Below are 8,015 nucleotides of genomic sequence, written 5' to 3'. Positions count from 1 at the left end.
TGAGCCCCCAGTTAGCTCACATATGAGCACTGTGTTGGGCATAAACAGCAGGGTTTCAGGAGCAGGGGCCTGTGCAAAGGAGATCAGGAATTGCCCCATGCCAGCCGGCTCTGACACCACTGTGAGCAACCCATCATGCCTCAAAACTTCATCCAGTCAGAGGAAAACATGATGCCTTGGCTCAAGCATATTTAAGAAGGAGCAGCATGGGGAGACGATGTGAAGAGACATGTATGGAGGCACATGGAGGGAGGGGCTTCTGAGGAGACAAGCACTGGAGATGCACTCTTGGGAGGAGGCGCTCCATGCAAAAGGGGTGTGCTTCTGAGGGACTGCGGGCAATCCAGACTGGGGAATGGACACCCTCAAGGGACTGCGGCCACAGGGGACCCACACCAGGGCAAGGACAATCTTGAGGACTGCAGCCGCAGGGAATGCATGCCAGGGCAGGGACACGCCAAAAGGGACTGCAGCTGTGGGGGATCCATGCCAGGACACTCATGGCAGGAAACACAGAGGAGCAAAAGAAAGCTGGTAAGAAGCAGAGAGGAGCAGCAGACAGACTCACAACTCCAACCTCCTGTACCACCTGTGGCCTTGCTGAAGGAATTGGGAGGGACCGAGTATAACCCATGGTGTAAATAAGGGGAGTTGAGACTAGAAAGGGGGGAAGAAAGGTGTTTGGCTTAAGTTGAGCCTGGAAAAGGGAGAGGAAAGGCGCTTATTTGTTCGTTTAACTGCTTATGTTTTCTTTTTTTCTCAAAACCCAAATCAGTAATTAGCAATAAAATATATAAAGTAAAAATTTCCCAAGTCAAGATTGTTTTGCCATGACATCAAGTCAGTGATTTTTAAGTCAAGCTCCTTATGGCTTTCTCAGCTTTGATAACAATAAATATACTTGAGTTGACTCACAGATTTTTGCGATTCACTTGGTAAATTTTCCATATGTAATGCTAAGAAGATGCACAACTCTCCCTTCTCCAGGAGAGAAGCAAGAAGACCTAGAGAGAAACAGCAGAAAGAAAAGTTACTCAAAACAGTCTGGGAGAAAATGTAGGTAATGTCATAAAATTAGTAAGTAATTAATGGTAATGAGATAGAAAGGATAATTATCTAGCTATCTAGTGCTTGTCGAAAAGTGGAAAAGAAGATATAATTTCTATGTATGTTGAACTAAAGAACTGTGTCTTAAAAATGTATCAGAATTTAATGGGCCAGTTACTCTGTATAGAGTCTGATCTTTGCACTTTACTCATCATCACATCCATTTATGCCTGCCAGTCCTCTAATGCAAACTTTAATGACTTTCCTAGGAGTTTTTGCTTGACAGTGTGCAGAGGTATTCTGGATTTGTTTTCTCCAGTTTTTATGCCATCCACTCTTTTTTGCTTGCACAGGGAGTGATTTCTATTGACTTCTACTGAATTCAGCACTCCCAAAAGCTATATCCTTGTCTCACCACGTTAGTTTTGTTGCTCCTCCTGATCCAGCATGATCTGTCCTGATATAATCTGTTGCTACTGTTTAGTATATTTTTGTGTTTTAGACGTAACAGACCATGAAGTTATAACAATGTTACATAAGTTTAAAAAAATCATTAGAACAGTAACTTTGTTACTATTTTTATGTTAAGGGAATAAGGACCAAGGTTGAAATAGCTTGTAAAACTGAAGACAGACATGCTGCCAGAGAGACATGTCAGAAGTTTGTGTACCAGCTATCCATACTATGTAATATCAAGCTCATTGCTTTCAGGACAAGTATATTCATTCAACTATCTTTAAAGAAATTAATTAGGAAAACCAAAAGCCACAACAGTTAGAGAACAGTTTACTAAATTAATTCCATTTTGCCTTCATTACTTCTTCCTTCTGTTTCTTTGTCTTTTGAATCATTGTTTTGCTCACTGCGTTCTGGAAGACAAAAAAAAGGGTGTGATTAGGAATATTACATACAAGATATGTTCAATAATGAAGTATAGCAGTGTATCAGGTTTCCCCTTGTCATCACCAACAGTAGCAGACTATTCACTGTAAGTTGGGTTTCTCAGAAGCCAAGATTGATTTAGGACAATACTTGACAATCAGGACATTAAAGTCAAGGCTCCGATGCATTATTCAGAAAGAAACTGCATTAAACTCAATGGGAATTGCCCAAGTAAAAAATAATTAACTGAATATCATATAAAAATAAATATGGCTCCCCAATAGTGATTTTTTTTTAAAAAAAAAGGTTTTCATAGCTGTTTAACCTCCAAATCCATATTGCTTTCTTCATGCCTAGAGGGGCCAATACCTGCTCTTTCTCCTCTCCCTCTGTTTTCACACTTGGAACCACCTCTTTTTGTCTTTGATAATGAGTCTCTGCCTACTCATTTCTGCCATCCTGTTGTCCTCATTAACCAAACCCTTTGGGTCTTCTGACCTTCATCATCCCTGTTCTCACTCTCCTCCTCAGTTTGTTTTCTTTCTAGTGCAAATATACATCAGTCTCCTGAATCTTAAAACAGTCTCTCTCACTTATGCTGTTTTCCCCAACTCATTTGCCCACTGTACCTTCAGAATTCAGGAAGATGTCATCTGTAACTATTTTTGGAGTTTCTATCTTCTAATAACAGTCTTGTTCCAATTCTTGATTTGATTTCAAATCCTTATCCCTCCCCCTCAATAAAGGCAACAAAGTTTCAGCTTTTAAGCCACTGAAATTTCAAAATTTCAGACAAGTTTTAACTTATTTTTAAGCCAAGCAAAAAGCATCTAAGTGAGAAAAAGTTTCTGCTCTGAAACACTCTCATTTTTAAATCTAAACAGTAATACCAATAGGAATCAAACTTAATAGTACAAATGCACAAGGAAATACACTGTAACCATACCTGTCACAATTTTAGTATTCCACTGCTACAGAGGGGGAAAAAAAGAAAGAAAAAAAAAGAAAGAAATTTAAAGCATAAGTAAACATTTATTTAGTACTTTCCATAATTTTTCTGCTCAAATCTGCTATTACGTCTTACAGCTATTCATCCATTTACCATGAGGATTTCTTGGACCACTGGACAAACACGGGTCCTTGAAACCATTCTTGTCTATTCCAGTTCTAAAGCTCTTATTCTACAGAGCAACATAAAAGTCAATTACATAAGCTACTTTCCTGTAAGCATTTATCCAATTCATCTGTAGTCTTGTGTGTCCCATTTCCCTTCCTTTTCCCAGCTAAGATTGCTTTACTTCAGATATATCTGATGAATCTTGAGAAATGAAGCAATACTTTTCTACATCTTCTGATTTCATTTCTGACATGCCTCTTAGCTGGTGAATTATTTTTATTCCATCCCTTTATTCCACAGCAAACCTACTGATGGCTTTCAAACTAATAACCAAACAGGTCTGATGTGTATAGTCAGGTGAATACATACTCACATATTCATCAAGTGGCCTATGAACACTTGATGTATTTAGTGAACTTTCCAGCTAATGAAAATGTTTTCAAAAAAACCCACTCCATGAAACAAAGCAAACTAAAAGGATGACATATATCGAGGCAAACTATTCTACAATTCTATTAAATGCATGTCCAAAAATACTTCTCAGTAATATAACCCTGAATTTAATCTTTAATATGCAAACCTACCTCAATAGCATCAAAGGCTTTCTTTAAATCAACTGAGGGATCCTGAAAGAAGAAGAAGAAAAAACCCTTAAAATCAAACAAACCAGGTACTCACAGAATCACTGAGGTTGGAAGGGACATCTGGAGATCTCCAGTCCTAACCCCCCCGCTCCAGACAGAGTCAGCTGGAGCAGGTTGTTCAGGACCATGTTCAGTCAGGTTTTGAATACCTCCAAGGTTGGAGCCTCCACAACCTCTTTGGGCAACCTGTTCTAGTGTTCGATCACCCTCACAGTAAAAAAGCTTTTTCTTACATTTAAGTGGAATTTCCTGTATTTCAATTTGTGCCTACTGCTTCTCATCCTTTCACTGGGTGCCACTGAGAAGAGTCTGGCTCCGTTCTCTCTACCTCCCTCATCAGGTATTTATATACAAAATCTCCCTGAGCCTTCTTTTTCTCGGGCTAAAATAACCACAGCTGAACTCATCAGACTGAAGTATGTGCAGCAAATTTCATATATGAGAACGTGTGATTCAGAAAGAAGATGGTTTCATTTACCTGGGTCCCAGGATTTAAAAGTTAAGTGTGTGCAATGCAGGACAGAGGTACTCCTTCAGACAGGGGGACTCAGCAGAGCATGCCACACATAGCTCCTCTTAACCCCCCTGCCCAGGTTCCCTGCATGTGGTAACCAAGGCACAAGGGAGGCAGCCTATATGCAGGTCTCATCATCATGAGATTAGAGACACAGCCAGAATAACCATTTGGATCCAAAATCAGGCAGTACTCCAAGGCCCTACCATACAGATATAGACTGGACTTTCCCAGTGCAAGATCCTAAAATATGTAACTTGTTCCTTTCCTTGATCTAGAAGTGTCTGAAGGTAAACATTTTCAGGGCAGAGAGCAAGCCATAAAATTTTAGTAGTATGAGTATGAAGAATGAATCATCTTTAGGTGATTGTCAAATATGGTACCTCATATATATGAAGGCAAGAACAGATGTTTTTGTCTGTAAGTCAGCTATAAATAAGCTAACACCCCAATGAACATATTATTACATTATGACAATAAACAAATAATATAATGTAAACATACTTCTTCATTCTGTGTTGATGATTCTTGTACATAACAAATTTTCCTTATTCCCACCTCCTTTATAAGGCTCTGACAGTCAGGACAGGGAAGTTTGGTACAGTAAAGAACATCAGTCTCTTCTATTTGGGGTTTTGACCTGAAAAAAATATATATATTTGCACAATTCATTCTCTGCAAAGCTAAAACTTAACATAGTATTTACATTTCTTTAAATTTAGTATTTTCATTGAAGGTCATTATTCCTAATTAGACTGCTCTCTATCTCCTCCTTTCTTTTTCAGATCTTATTTCATCCTGATGTTCCTTTTAAATATATGATCTTTTTTGCTTATGCCTTTCACTATGTTACTTAGAACAGTATTTGCATAACTCAAGTGCTCCTTCTTTTCCACAGATAGCCATTTACAAATACCACCATACCCGCTAAGACAAGCAGAAGACAAGCCTAACCTCAGCATGAGTCTGCTCTAGTATCAATCCAAAATTACACTGGAGAGCTATGAAGTTTGGTGGTCCAGGAATCCGAGTCTCAGTACTAACCCCTTTGTCGTAAGTCACACCTATGTTCATAATGCATTTTTAAAGGTAATTGAACAACTAAATTACAAATAATTTTAGCATTTTTAATGATAGCAATAACTATTATAATAAAGTGTAAAATAAGTGTCAATTCAAAATCAAGCACATACTTCAGACAAAGAATTTAGATTTTAAACCTAATCAGGGACTGAAATAGATTGGGGAGGAAAAAGCAGTACCTTGGAGTCAAAACATCATCTGAAAGCTGGTCTTGGAGGACAGGAAAGTTCTATAGCTTTTAGTTCTGACGTTGTAGTACTGGTGCTAGATTAAAAGCTCTACTTGGATGTCATGAGGTAAAAGGGAAAGTAGAGACCTTCTTTATGCATTTGGCCCAGACTGTCTCAAATTTGACACACACCCTGTCCTAATATGTCTCTCTCTCTATATGTATACACCTATATACATACACCTATATTTTATATACACACACATACCCTCTATATGATATCTTGTGTGTGTGTGTGTGTGTGTCTAATATATATATATACACATATACATATACATAAATACCTTCTACATATGAAATAAGTCTTTAAACTTGGACTTGACATTGCTGCTCAGCTGTACACCACCAGTGATATCGAATCTCACCAGCTGGTCTTGATCCAAGCAGAGCACAGCTATTTTGCTGTTGGTTAGGCACCAGTGATACCCACTAACACATCATCTGTCTGTCTTCTGTAGTTAAGTGCCTAGCCATAAAATTTTTCTGTACCTAAGTAGTGGAAGTACAGCCCTCCCACTCCGATATTGGTAGTCCTCTCTGTTTACAGGTATACAAAAGTGCTACTGTCATGAGTCACACAGTTTCACAGACTAATGATTCTCCAGCTCTTGCCAGCTACAATCCGAAGCGATCCAGGTGTCTTGACGCTAATCCTGCTAGCCTGAGGACCAGCTAAAGAGGCTGCCAGGCAGAATGCTGCAGATTAGGTCTTTCAAAAATTGTTTAGAGCAACATATCACAATGAGATTGGGCAATTATTTTGGAAGTGTGGAAATGTAAGATGTTATCATGTCTTTTCAGGCGGCAGAGGGGAGGAAAGGCATATATTAAAATATTGACTGTAAGCTCAGAGGTGTAAAATGTTAAGCCTCTGAAAATGGATTAATCATCAAAAATAGATGGAAAGGTTAAAGATGTTGATGAATCATAGCTCCACAATGACTCACTGAAATATTCACGCTTGACTGACATCAACTGCCATAAAGAATGTCTGTGAAGTCAATCTATTACTATATTTGTAATAATAACCTGTACAGGAGAGCATTTGTTTCAGCATGGACAACAAATTCCCATTTTGCAAATCCAGTTCTTCACCTTCTTCTCCCTTGCCAGGGCAAGTTTCCATATAATATGCCAATGGGGTATCCATTATAGCCTGTCCCAAACTGTCAAAAAACAAATGAAATAAAATAATCAAAATCTAACAGACCCTTCCAAACATAATAACATTTTAGCCATATACTAATACCACTTCAAAACCAATATATACGGTCCATATATTTCCAGATACATACAATTTCTGTTTCTGAGAAGTCTTTAAAGATACCAGATTTTTAATCAAAAACGGCCAGTACTTATATTCTCACACCAGAGAGCTCTGAAAACAACATAACGTCCAGAATTTTGTGCATATTTTGATATACTTTCGAGGCTTTGGAATCAGCTTTACCAGTTTGCTAAAGAGCATCTTACCATTGCTATCCTTTTTAATACAGTCAAAAGTCACTTTTATTTTTGTGTTCAGTGAGGTCATTGTTGTCCATCATTGCCATCATCATCTCTTTGTCTCCCTAGCTTGGCAACAAACTTAGGATCCTCCTTCTTTAGTGAGTCTCACTGAGTGTTTTTGTAAAGTTAAATAATGAAACATTACCATTACTATTAGCATATTACAGCACCACTGACTATAAAAGGGAGCCAGGATCAATAGCTCAGAGGTAGGCAACTTCACTGCACATGTCTACATTAGGTCAACTACACCCCTGGGGGCACTGAATAGAAACCTTGCAAGTGTTGGAGAATTCAATTTACTTACAAAATATCCATTCTGACTGTACAGTGCACACCCCACACCTTGGTTTGGGTCATCTTTTAGAAGAGAGAAAGATCTTCACTTCACTTAAAAACATACTTTTTCATACTTAAAAACATATTTTACAGACTAACATGTAGTGCTTTAATGATATAGAAACAGAATGCATAAGTAGACTGCTTATATGTTGAAATAACATACCTCCACGCATATCCATTATTGAATTATAGACAGATTATTAAATTATTAAATACACACTATTACAAAGAGGCAAAACTACCATCAAGTACAGCCAAAGCCAGATTTCATAAGAACACAACTTAAACTGTAGCAAAAGGCAAAGTTATTCTTTGATTAGTAATTGCAGAGTATTGATACAAATTTCTGAAAACAGACTATAGAATGTTATACAAACATCAAGAACTTCTGTTGATGGGATTCACTATAAACCCACATATTTACATTAATTATATACTGATAATGTTTAAATTACATATATAATGTTGCTCCCTTCCCCCTCCAAAGCATTAAGTGATAAAATTTTATATAGATAATATTTTATTTATATAGAATTCATATCAATTAAGAACCTTTAAGGCAGAAAATGAAAGGTAATTTAATGCTGTCCATGTCCCCACAAATAAATACAAAGCTATGCACTTCCATTTCCTCAGGTTTCATAAATG

At 37.7% G+C, this 8,015-nt stretch overlaps 1 long non-coding RNA gene across 1 annotated transcript; it reads right to left on the bottom strand.

The window, feature by feature from the left end:
* Positions 1 to 1,856: 1,856 nt before the first annotated feature.
* On the bottom strand, positions 1,857 to 4,847 carry LOC106488565 (uncharacterized). The gene is made up of 4 exons (XR_001293228.1): positions 4,709 to 4,847; positions 3,631 to 3,672; positions 2,876 to 2,900; positions 1,857 to 1,916 (listed from the first exon to the last, which is right to left on the bottom strand). It is a non-coding gene; the product is annotated as an uncharacterized lncRNA (long non-coding RNA).
* Positions 4,848 to 8,015: the final 3,168 nt, after the last annotated feature.

This window comes from Apteryx mantelli, chromosome 1, assembly GCF_036417845.1.
Source record: "Apteryx mantelli isolate bAptMan1 chromosome 1, bAptMan1.hap1, whole genome shotgun sequence".
In the NCBI taxonomy this organism is placed as follows: domain Eukaryota; kingdom Metazoa; phylum Chordata; class Aves; order Apterygiformes; family Apterygidae; genus Apteryx; species Apteryx mantelli.
The sequence above is the reverse complement of the archived record's forward strand: the minus strand, read 5'-3'. Positions and strand labels throughout refer to the sequence as shown.